This window comes from Haematobia irritans, chromosome 3 (assembly GCF_050003625.1).
Source record: "Haematobia irritans isolate KBUSLIRL chromosome 3, ASM5000362v1, whole genome shotgun sequence".
Classification (NCBI taxonomy): domain Eukaryota; kingdom Metazoa; phylum Arthropoda; class Insecta; order Diptera; family Muscidae; genus Haematobia; species Haematobia irritans.
In genome coordinates, this window is record NC_134399.1 from 154,466,651 (window position 1) to 154,476,378 (window position 9,728).

The window sequence follows — 9,728 nt, forward strand, 5'->3', positions numbered from 1 at the left end:
TTCAACCAAATTTGACACTCATAGCTACAATGCTAATTCTACTCCCTGTGCAAAATTTCAACTAAATCGGAGCAAAAAATTGGCCTCTGTGGGCAAATGAGTGTAAATCGGGCGAAAGCTCTGTATGGGAGCTATATCTAAATCTGAACCGATTTTGCTGATATTTGGCAAGTTTTTCGAGACTCATAAAATATTCGGATGTACGGAATTTGAGGAAGATCGGTTGATATACACGCCAATTATGACCAGATCGGTGAAAAATATATATGGCAGCTATATCTAAATCTGAACCGATTTTTTCCAAAATCAATAGGGATCGTCTTTGAGCCGAAACAGGACCCTATACCAAATTTTAGGACAATCGGACTAAAACTGCGAGCTGTACTTTGCACACAAAAATACATCAACAGACAGACAGACGGACAGACAGACAGACAGACGGACATCGCTAAATCGACTCAGAATTTAATTCTAAGACGATCGGTATACTAAACGATGGGTCTCAGACTTTTCCTTCTTGGCGTTACATACAAATGCACAAACTTATTATACCCTGTACCACAGTAGTGGTGAAGGGTATAAAAATTTAAAAAATGAAAAACAAAAATCGCCATTTTCACTTTTTATAACCTTCACCTCTACTGTGGCACAGAGTATAATAAGTTTGTGCAATTCTGAGTCAATTTAGCAATGTCCGTTTGTTTGTTGATGTATTTGTGTGTGCAAAGTCGTCTTCAAATTTGGCATAGAGTCTTTTTTCGGCTCAGAGAGGACCCTTATTGATTTTGCACAAAATCGGTTCAGATTTAGATATAGCTGCTATATATATTTATATAACCGATCTGGTCATAAATGACGTATTTATCAACCGATCTTCTTCAAATTTCGTATATTCAAATGTTTTGTAAGTCTCGTAAATTTTAGACAAAGTCCGCATATATATGTTCTTTATGCAAAGGCTTTTGATTTAAATATTTCCAATATTTTTTGGCTAATATTGTGCTCCGTCCCGGTCTTTAACCGTTTTTTTCTAAAAGTCAACAAATTTTCTCTAAATATAATATATAATTTGTATAATTTTTTATGATTTTTAGTTCATTCTAGCGCTTGTCTGGAACGTTTGACCTGAAATATTTTCAAATTACCGTACTTTGTTTTTAACCTATTTGAAACAAAAAAGTTAATATTACCCATTCAAAATATGAAAAAGCTAGTTTTAAAAAATCGAATTAAAAGAACTTCCTGTGTAGTTAAAATAAAGAACATCTTTGGTAGGACAATTTTGGTTGTGCCTTTGGTTTTTTATTCTTCACGTACATTTTCCTACAGTATTATAAATAAATAAAACGGTATGCATTAAAAAAAATATTTATAATACAAATAATATTAATATTATAATTAATAGTAATAACATTAATAATAATGTTAAAATTACAATAAATAAACATCAATGATAAAATATAAATAAAATAAAAATAACAATAACAATATTTAATAATAATACGCGGTTCAATAATAATACGATCGTCCACTACTCGTTCACACCACTCTAATACACAATAGTTTCGTACCACCCTAATACTCATAACGGCATCATCAAACCAGCCACCTATGCAATGTTTGTTACTTGAATCGATCAATGCATTAGGCGGTGGGTATGCACAACAACAACACATACTATGGTACCCATTATTAAGCATAGGCATCAGCGTTGCCAGAATTGTTTCACCAAAAACCGCTAGATTTGCCCAAAAAAATAGCTAAAAAAAAGCTAAAAAATGTTAAAAAATAGCTAGAAAAAAAGCTAAATATTTTTTGTATCAAAAGTCACATTTTTGATTGAAATTTAACAAACTTAAAGGCTTTATTTCACTTACAATGCATATTATTTTCATTTTAATTCCACTTCTGTGAGACTGTAACAATATCTAAGGCATATTAGCTCTGTTTGAGTATTCGATACATTTTGATTACTATCACAAATTTTTTTACTGGAAGTCCTTCGTTTTGTGGGAGCTACCTTCCCAACACCTCTATTTTATTTACTTGTTATTTTAAAATATTAAATGATCTAAGCATGCTTTGGATTTGGTAAAAAAATGATTTGTCATTTTTTTAAATAAAATTTTAGTTTGGATTTGAAATTGTGAAAAATTCGAAATACATTACTTTTATTTAAATTGTAGAAAATACCTATAGTTTACATTTCCCAGTAAAAACATTTTCCTTTTCTTCATGAGCTATCAAAGTGCTTTAAAAACGTGCTAACGCCAACTTAAATTTCCAAATTCAGACTCGACTTCAAGTAGAAATTATTGTATATATACGTTTTTAAAATAAAGTGTTGAAAAACATCTTCTATTTTTGAACGCTATTTTGGTTTGTGGTTAAGATGCAAAAACTCCTCACATTTAAAGACTATTTCATTAATTCTTCCTTCTTTCATGAAAACATACCCATTTTTAAGTTGAATCACTTAATTATAAGGACAAAACGACTTTATCGTCTTTTGGACAAGGAAAACAGTTTATATAAAAGAAATTCACAAATGATATTATAACCAAAATTCGCGTTCGTATTTTAAGGAGACGACAATATTTTTTCAGTGCACAAAGCTATTCACATCTACTATTTTAATTTAGTAATATCGTAATAACTTTAGAATATTATAATAACATAAAAAGGATAAACGACTCAAATGATAATATTCCCAATAATTTACTGACAGAGTATCTAACAAATTTGTATGGTAATAGTAGATTTAAAGTTTACGATAACTTTTATGTATATAATGAAAAAACTTTACAACAAGGTGTATTTGCTACAAAAATGCCCGCATAATGGCTTGACTCATTATTAATGTTTCAACTGAGGTTTGAAATATGTGGAAACCCTTATACTTGCAGCAAGGCTTAAGCGGACCTTAGACGGTCGGATAAACACTACGACAGAGGTTCGCCTATTTGTTGTGTGTTCGTTCAAGTTTTACCCTCACACTGTACGAACAATTATGATAACAACATGAAGAAATAAGAAGAAGCATAAACACAAACAATGAAGATGGACGAAAAGTTAGGTGTAAAGCCATTTTTTAGTAAAAATGGAAGAAACAATAAAAATTCCAAGCCTAATTAGCGATCCCTCATTAATTTCATCCCAGAAATGCTTGTTTTAATTATGAAAATAAATTTGTTTTTGCTAATGTTTGGCGAACATCCCCTTACACGCGAAGATTTGTGCCTCCCAACCGGAAAAAATCAAAGTTGTTTTGATTTTATACCAACACGTCCCCGCAACACGCGAACATGGCCTTATACTACCGGATTTGTCGCCGCAACGTGTTGTGTCGCATGGTTTATCCGACCGTATAAGGTGCCCTTTAGATAAAAACGCCGATTTATCCATATTTCAATAGAAACATGTCGAAAATAAAAAAAGCCAAAAATAGCTAAAAGGGTCATGAAAAAAAGCCAGAAAAAAAGCTAAAAGCTAAATGCATTTTTTTCCCGCTAAACGTCTTCAAAAAAAGCCAAATCTAGCGGGAAAAAAGCTAAATTGGCAACGCTGATAGGCATAGGCAAGCCCATAGCTAACATACGGGCACTTGAAATTCAACACATGCAGACAATTCACCAGAATGCAATTGTTACTTTTAGGCACTCAAATTTTATATGAGTATTTTGAATCTACGCATGCAATTCTTATTGTGGCGAATGTTTCATGGAGTTTTTGGGGATTGAAGGCAGGCTTTCCCACCGTAGTGAATCTCCGGATTCATATAAGGAATGTCCTCCCACTAACCTTCTAAGAACAAGTTTGGTTCAAACTGTCCTCACAGTTAAGTTTAGGTTAAAATCTTCCTAAAAAAATTGAGGGTCCAACCCTCCTCACAAGTTGAGGGTAAACCCTTCCTCACACGTTGATTGTACAACCTTCCTCACAAGTATATGGTATCATCTTCCTCACAAGATGGGGGTGCTCTTCCTCACTCGTTGAGGGTACATTAGTTTACATTATATTGCACAGGTAATGGACACATTATAATTCACCCAGGGCAACGCAGTGACCGTATTACCGGCGAATCTGTATACATGAACCGTACTACCGATGTATACAAGAACCGCACTACCGATTAAGCAGAATTACCGAACCGTACTACCGATTAAGCTGAATCGCCGCATTACCGATTGCTGATGACCGAACCGTATTACCAACGAAGTTGCAGACAACGATGAACGGTTAGATCGGTAGGTAACGATTTACACGAAGCGTCAAAACGTCAACTCAAAATACTTTTCGAGATGTTCTTTATTAGTAAGAATAAAAAATTAAAGAACGCAAGTTCATATTTTACCATCAGCAATTTTATTTTTTTTATTTTTCAAAAGACTGTTCTCGGCGTATATCTTTGTAGAAATATATTTTAATAAAATAAAATATATTTTAAAATTCCAAAAATTTTGCAAAAACTTCACTGAAAAACCAGTGAACCCTTCGTAAAGAAAACGTTTTGAAAATGTTAACTAAACGGTATTACAAACGCTGATATCACGCCGATATCACTAAAATAACTAAATATTATTCGGCAAATGCAAGAAAACGTATTATAAATTTAAATTTTCACTCTAATCCGCCAAATAACGTATTTTCTAAGACTGATTCATTGGAGTGGAAAAATTGATGGATGATCTCGGGATGCTCCCAAAACGATATGTTTGTGGAACAGCTTTCAATTTTATTTGCTGGGTTTTTATATGGTAAAAAAAAACTTTAAGATTTCATTTAACGTCATAACATACTTCAAATGTATGTTTAATTTAGTTTGCCTCAAAGCATGCTGCTAATTTTCTTGCTACAAATGGTAGAATGAAAAATTTAAAATGAAAAGTTTACTTTTAGGCGGAATTTAATATAGTATTAATATTGCTCAACTCATGCAATAACAAATAAACAATGCCCACAATAAATTCGACCAATGTTATTACAATTTGGCACAAAGTTATATATACATATACAATTTTAGTTCGCTGGTAGTTATTAAAACGGATGGTAAAATGTCAAAATGAGTGCGTATGATGTCAGTTTGGCTAGGCGGTAAATTCTACCGCAACATACCGAATTTCAAAGGCATATGGTAGAATACCCTGAAATATGAAAACTATTTATATCATTTCCAAAAATTCAAACATTTAAAACCAAAACAAATTGTTTGTTACAAATTTTTATAATTTTTTTTGTGACGTAAATATTCTATTATTCCAAAATCCACACGGACGAAAAAGACTGTCTTACATATGTTTGGGTGTAAAAATTATATTTTTGGAACTCAAATTTTTTAACACAATATTTTTAAGTGCAAGCATATAATGTTCATAAACTAGCATAACATATATGTTAATATGTTAGAACGTATTATTTTTGGGACATAAAATGTTTGTAAATATAATATGCTTAGATGCAAACATATATTAATTTGGAAATAGCCTATAAACATATATGTGTTTAGAAAGAGAGACCTAGAGAGTATGCTGCAAGTCAAAATAATGGAAGTAACCAATAACAATATATCCATACAAAGAAAATTTCATTAAAATTTTTTACTACCCTACACTGGTAGAAAAAGTTTCGTTAATACGATGAATTTCTACGTTGTATTAACGAATTTCTTCATTAAAAGTCAGCCAACGTAGCATTTCGTTATAACAACGTAATTTTACGTTATATTTACGAAACCATTTATGGAATACATTTCGTAGTATTAACGAATAATTACGTTGCTATTACGTAGCCTTTTCGTTGTATTAACGAATATTATTCGTTGTATGAATGAAATTTATTCATTGTATGGATGCAGCTTATACGTTGTATGAATGAAAATCATTCATTGTATGAACCCAGTTTTTTCATTGTATGAATGAAAGCGAACGTTGTATAAATGAACACAAACGTTATATTAATGAAACCCAACCAATTAGTGCATTTGAGTGTAGTCATTCGTAGTGAATTTGTTTTTTTGATAAGATCTTTGAAATATGATTAATATACAGTAGGAAATAATATTTAATGATAAATTAAGTAATTTAATAATCATATATTGTGACTTTCACTTAAGAAAAAAAGCCTCTTATTTCTAAGATCAAAAAATGATAATAGTATCGCCGTGTACATTTATCCAATTTTTCTGCAACCAAGGTTCATTACGGTAATTGTTCCGCCTTCTTCATCTGAAAGTTCACTTCCCCGGGGCATTTTCACTAAAGATTAAAAATGTACACTAATTTTTTTGTGAATATACAAAAAACACCAATTTTACTCACTTCACCCATCTATGTTTAATATTCACATCGAAACTGTAATGAGCCTGTGTACTCTTCAGCGAAAAGAAGGTAAATGTTGTTAATGTTTGCCCATCAGACAAGTTTTCTGTTGAACTTTTTACCGTTTGTTTTTCAAGACGCACACGCAACCATGTGCTTGTTGCCATGCTTAGATGTGTATGTATAAATAACATATACTCTACAGACGTATCAGAGAGAGTATAGAGAGACGTTTTATAGAGAAAGAGTAAGGAGAGGCAGATATACTCAAACTCCCATTCGTATTATTAATGAACGTATTTCATTAATATGACGAAATATAACAATTTAAAATTTATTTTTTAACGATCCATATCATTATATTAACGATCGCTTTCGTTTTATAAATGAAATTTTCAATTCCAGTTTCGGAGTATATAAAACGACTGTTTTATGGGCTAAAAGTTTCCAAAAGTTACCCTCTATGTGAAAATGATTATAATAATTTCATCTTGGCAAAAATTTTTATACTAATTCTTGAAAAAATTACAAAGTTAATATTCGTAATATTAACGAAACGTGTTTCATTAATATAACGAAAAACCAAAACACAAAATTGTCTTTTAACGATTGATTTCGTTGTATTAGCGATCACTTTCGTTCTTATAACGAAAAATTTCGTAATATTAACGAAAAATAATCAACGAAGCCCGTTCGTTAATAGTACGAAACATTTTTCTACCAGTGTAAGGTGAAACCTGATATGTTTGAACAATACAAACAATATTTTGTTTGGACCAATCCTGAAAATATATATGCTCGAAGCAAAATGTGTTTGGGATATATGTTACAGAAGCGATTTTTTTGAGGGTGTATAGTCTATTTTGCTTACATCGAGTGCCGTTTTTTCGTTTTAATCAAAATAAGAACTGAATTAAAAAAATTGGTGAAAATGTTTAAATAAAATATGAAATCTATGGAATCAGTTTTATCAACACAATAAACATTAAAAATACCTTGCGAAACCGGCCCCAAATAAACGAAAAACTACTTTCAAATACAAAGATAATGGAACCTTTTTTCGGAAATAACTTGTTTCTATATACGTAATAGGATCACTAAAGTTTGGCTTAAATCCAAAAGAAAAAATTTACTTTAATTATAATCGCAGACCCGATAGCTTTTGTTGCTAGCGATTTGATGTTTATGCTAGTTTCAAAAATCTTATGTACCCTCCACCATGGATTGCGTAGAAACTTCTACGAAAGACTGTCATCCACAATCGAATTAATTGGGTTGTGGTATCTTAAAACTTCTTAACATCGTTTTCTAAATTGTTAGTTAGTCCATACGTGCTATATATTAGACAAAAAGGTATGTATACGTAAGTCTACAAATAATTACGAATCGATATGGACTTTTCCACGGTACGTCGAGAGCCAGAATTGAAATATGGGGGTCACTTATATGGGGGCTATATACAATTATGAACTTGATTTGGAACAATTTTTGTGTGATTGGGGATCGATTTATCTAAGGGCTATATATAACTGATATGGACCTAGTTAGGCATAGTCGTTAACGGCCATATACTAGCACAATGTACCAAATTTCAACTGACTCGGATGAAATTTGCTCCTCCAAGTTGCTCCAAAAACAAATCTCGGGATCGGTTTATAAATATGGGGGCTATATATGATTATGGACTGATATGGACCACCTTTGGCATGGTTGTTAAATATCATATACTATCACCACGTACCAAATTTCAACCAGATCGGATTAATTTTGCTTCTCCGAAAGGCACCCGGGGTCAAATCTGGGGATCGGTTTATATGGGGGCTATATATACTTATGGACTGATATGAACCAATTCCTGCATGGTTGTTGGATACCATATACTAACATCACGTACCAAATTTCAACTGAATCGGATGGATTTTGGTCTTCCAAGAGGCCCAGGAGGTCAAATCTGGTGATCGGTGTATATGGGGGCCATATATAATTATGGACCGATATGGACCAATTTTGGTCCATGGTCGTTAGAGACCATATACTAACACCATGTACCAAATTTCAGCCGGATCGGATGAAATTTTCTTCTCTTAGAGGATCGGCAAGCCAAATTCGGGGGGTCCGTTTATATGGGGGCTATACGTAAAAGTGGACCGATATGGCCCATTTGCAATACCATCCGACCTACATCAATAACAACTACTTGTGCCAAGTTTCAAGTCGATAGCTTGTATAATGCAATAGATGATTACTTCTATTAAAACATTAATAGATTTTTGCGGTAAAAATCAGTTAAGTTTTTAATTGAACCAATTAAATAAAAAATGAATTGAAAGTGCCGAAGAAATTCATTAATATTTAATAATCAATAAAATTTTTAATTCCTAAAATTCTACGATTAATACTATCATTATCGTTGAGCAATTTCATTTAAAAGACAATTGGACCATTTAATTTCGATATTAAGTCAGAAAATATATTTTCTGTGTAATATGCGACATAAAACTTGTCTCCCAGTGTACTACTGTTTATCAAACATACAGCCCACTAATGTAATTTATGCTAACAATAACTATAAGAACGGGATTTTACTAAATCATTTATGGCTGGGCTTTTATTAAGTCTGAATAACATAAAAGGTGCAAATATCTTACCAATGACGTCATTATGTATACATTTCAATGCTGACAAACAACAAATATTTAGTTCCACTCATTCTGATATGTTGCAAGTTTTTGCAAATGTACAGTTACACAATAAAAACAAGAAACACACTGTATGTGTATATACACATTTGATATATGAATAAATCACAATGCAATTATTCACACACGACGCACACACTTACAAAATGTTTTTCGATCGCATCGCAACAAATATGAACCGCACAAATCAAAAAGTAAACAAGAACTAATCGATGGTCAACAAGTGGTTGTAAACCAGAGACTAACAGACTTGTCATATTTTGTGTTTGGAGAGAGGAAGCGGATATTAAACTCTACAATTTCCCACAATGGAAACGGAAATTGTAGACATTCTCTTCTCGTAAGAGAAGAAAAGAGATTAAGCGTTTACGAATCTCTACATACTCACACTATTGGAACGAGAATTGGTACTATTCTCTTCTTATTCATTTCCCAGTGAAAACATTTTCCTTTTCTTCATGAGCTATCAAAGTGCTTTAAAAACGTGCTATCGCCAACTTAAATTTCCAAATTCAGACTCGACTTCAAGTAGAAATTATTGTATATATACGTTTTTAAAATAAAGTGTTGCAAAACATCTTCTATTTTTGAACGCTATTTTGGTTTGTGGTTAAGATGCAAAAACTCCTCACATTTAAAGACTATTTCATAATTTCTTCTTTCTTTCATAAAAACATACCCGTTTTGAAGTTGAATCACTTAATTATAAGGA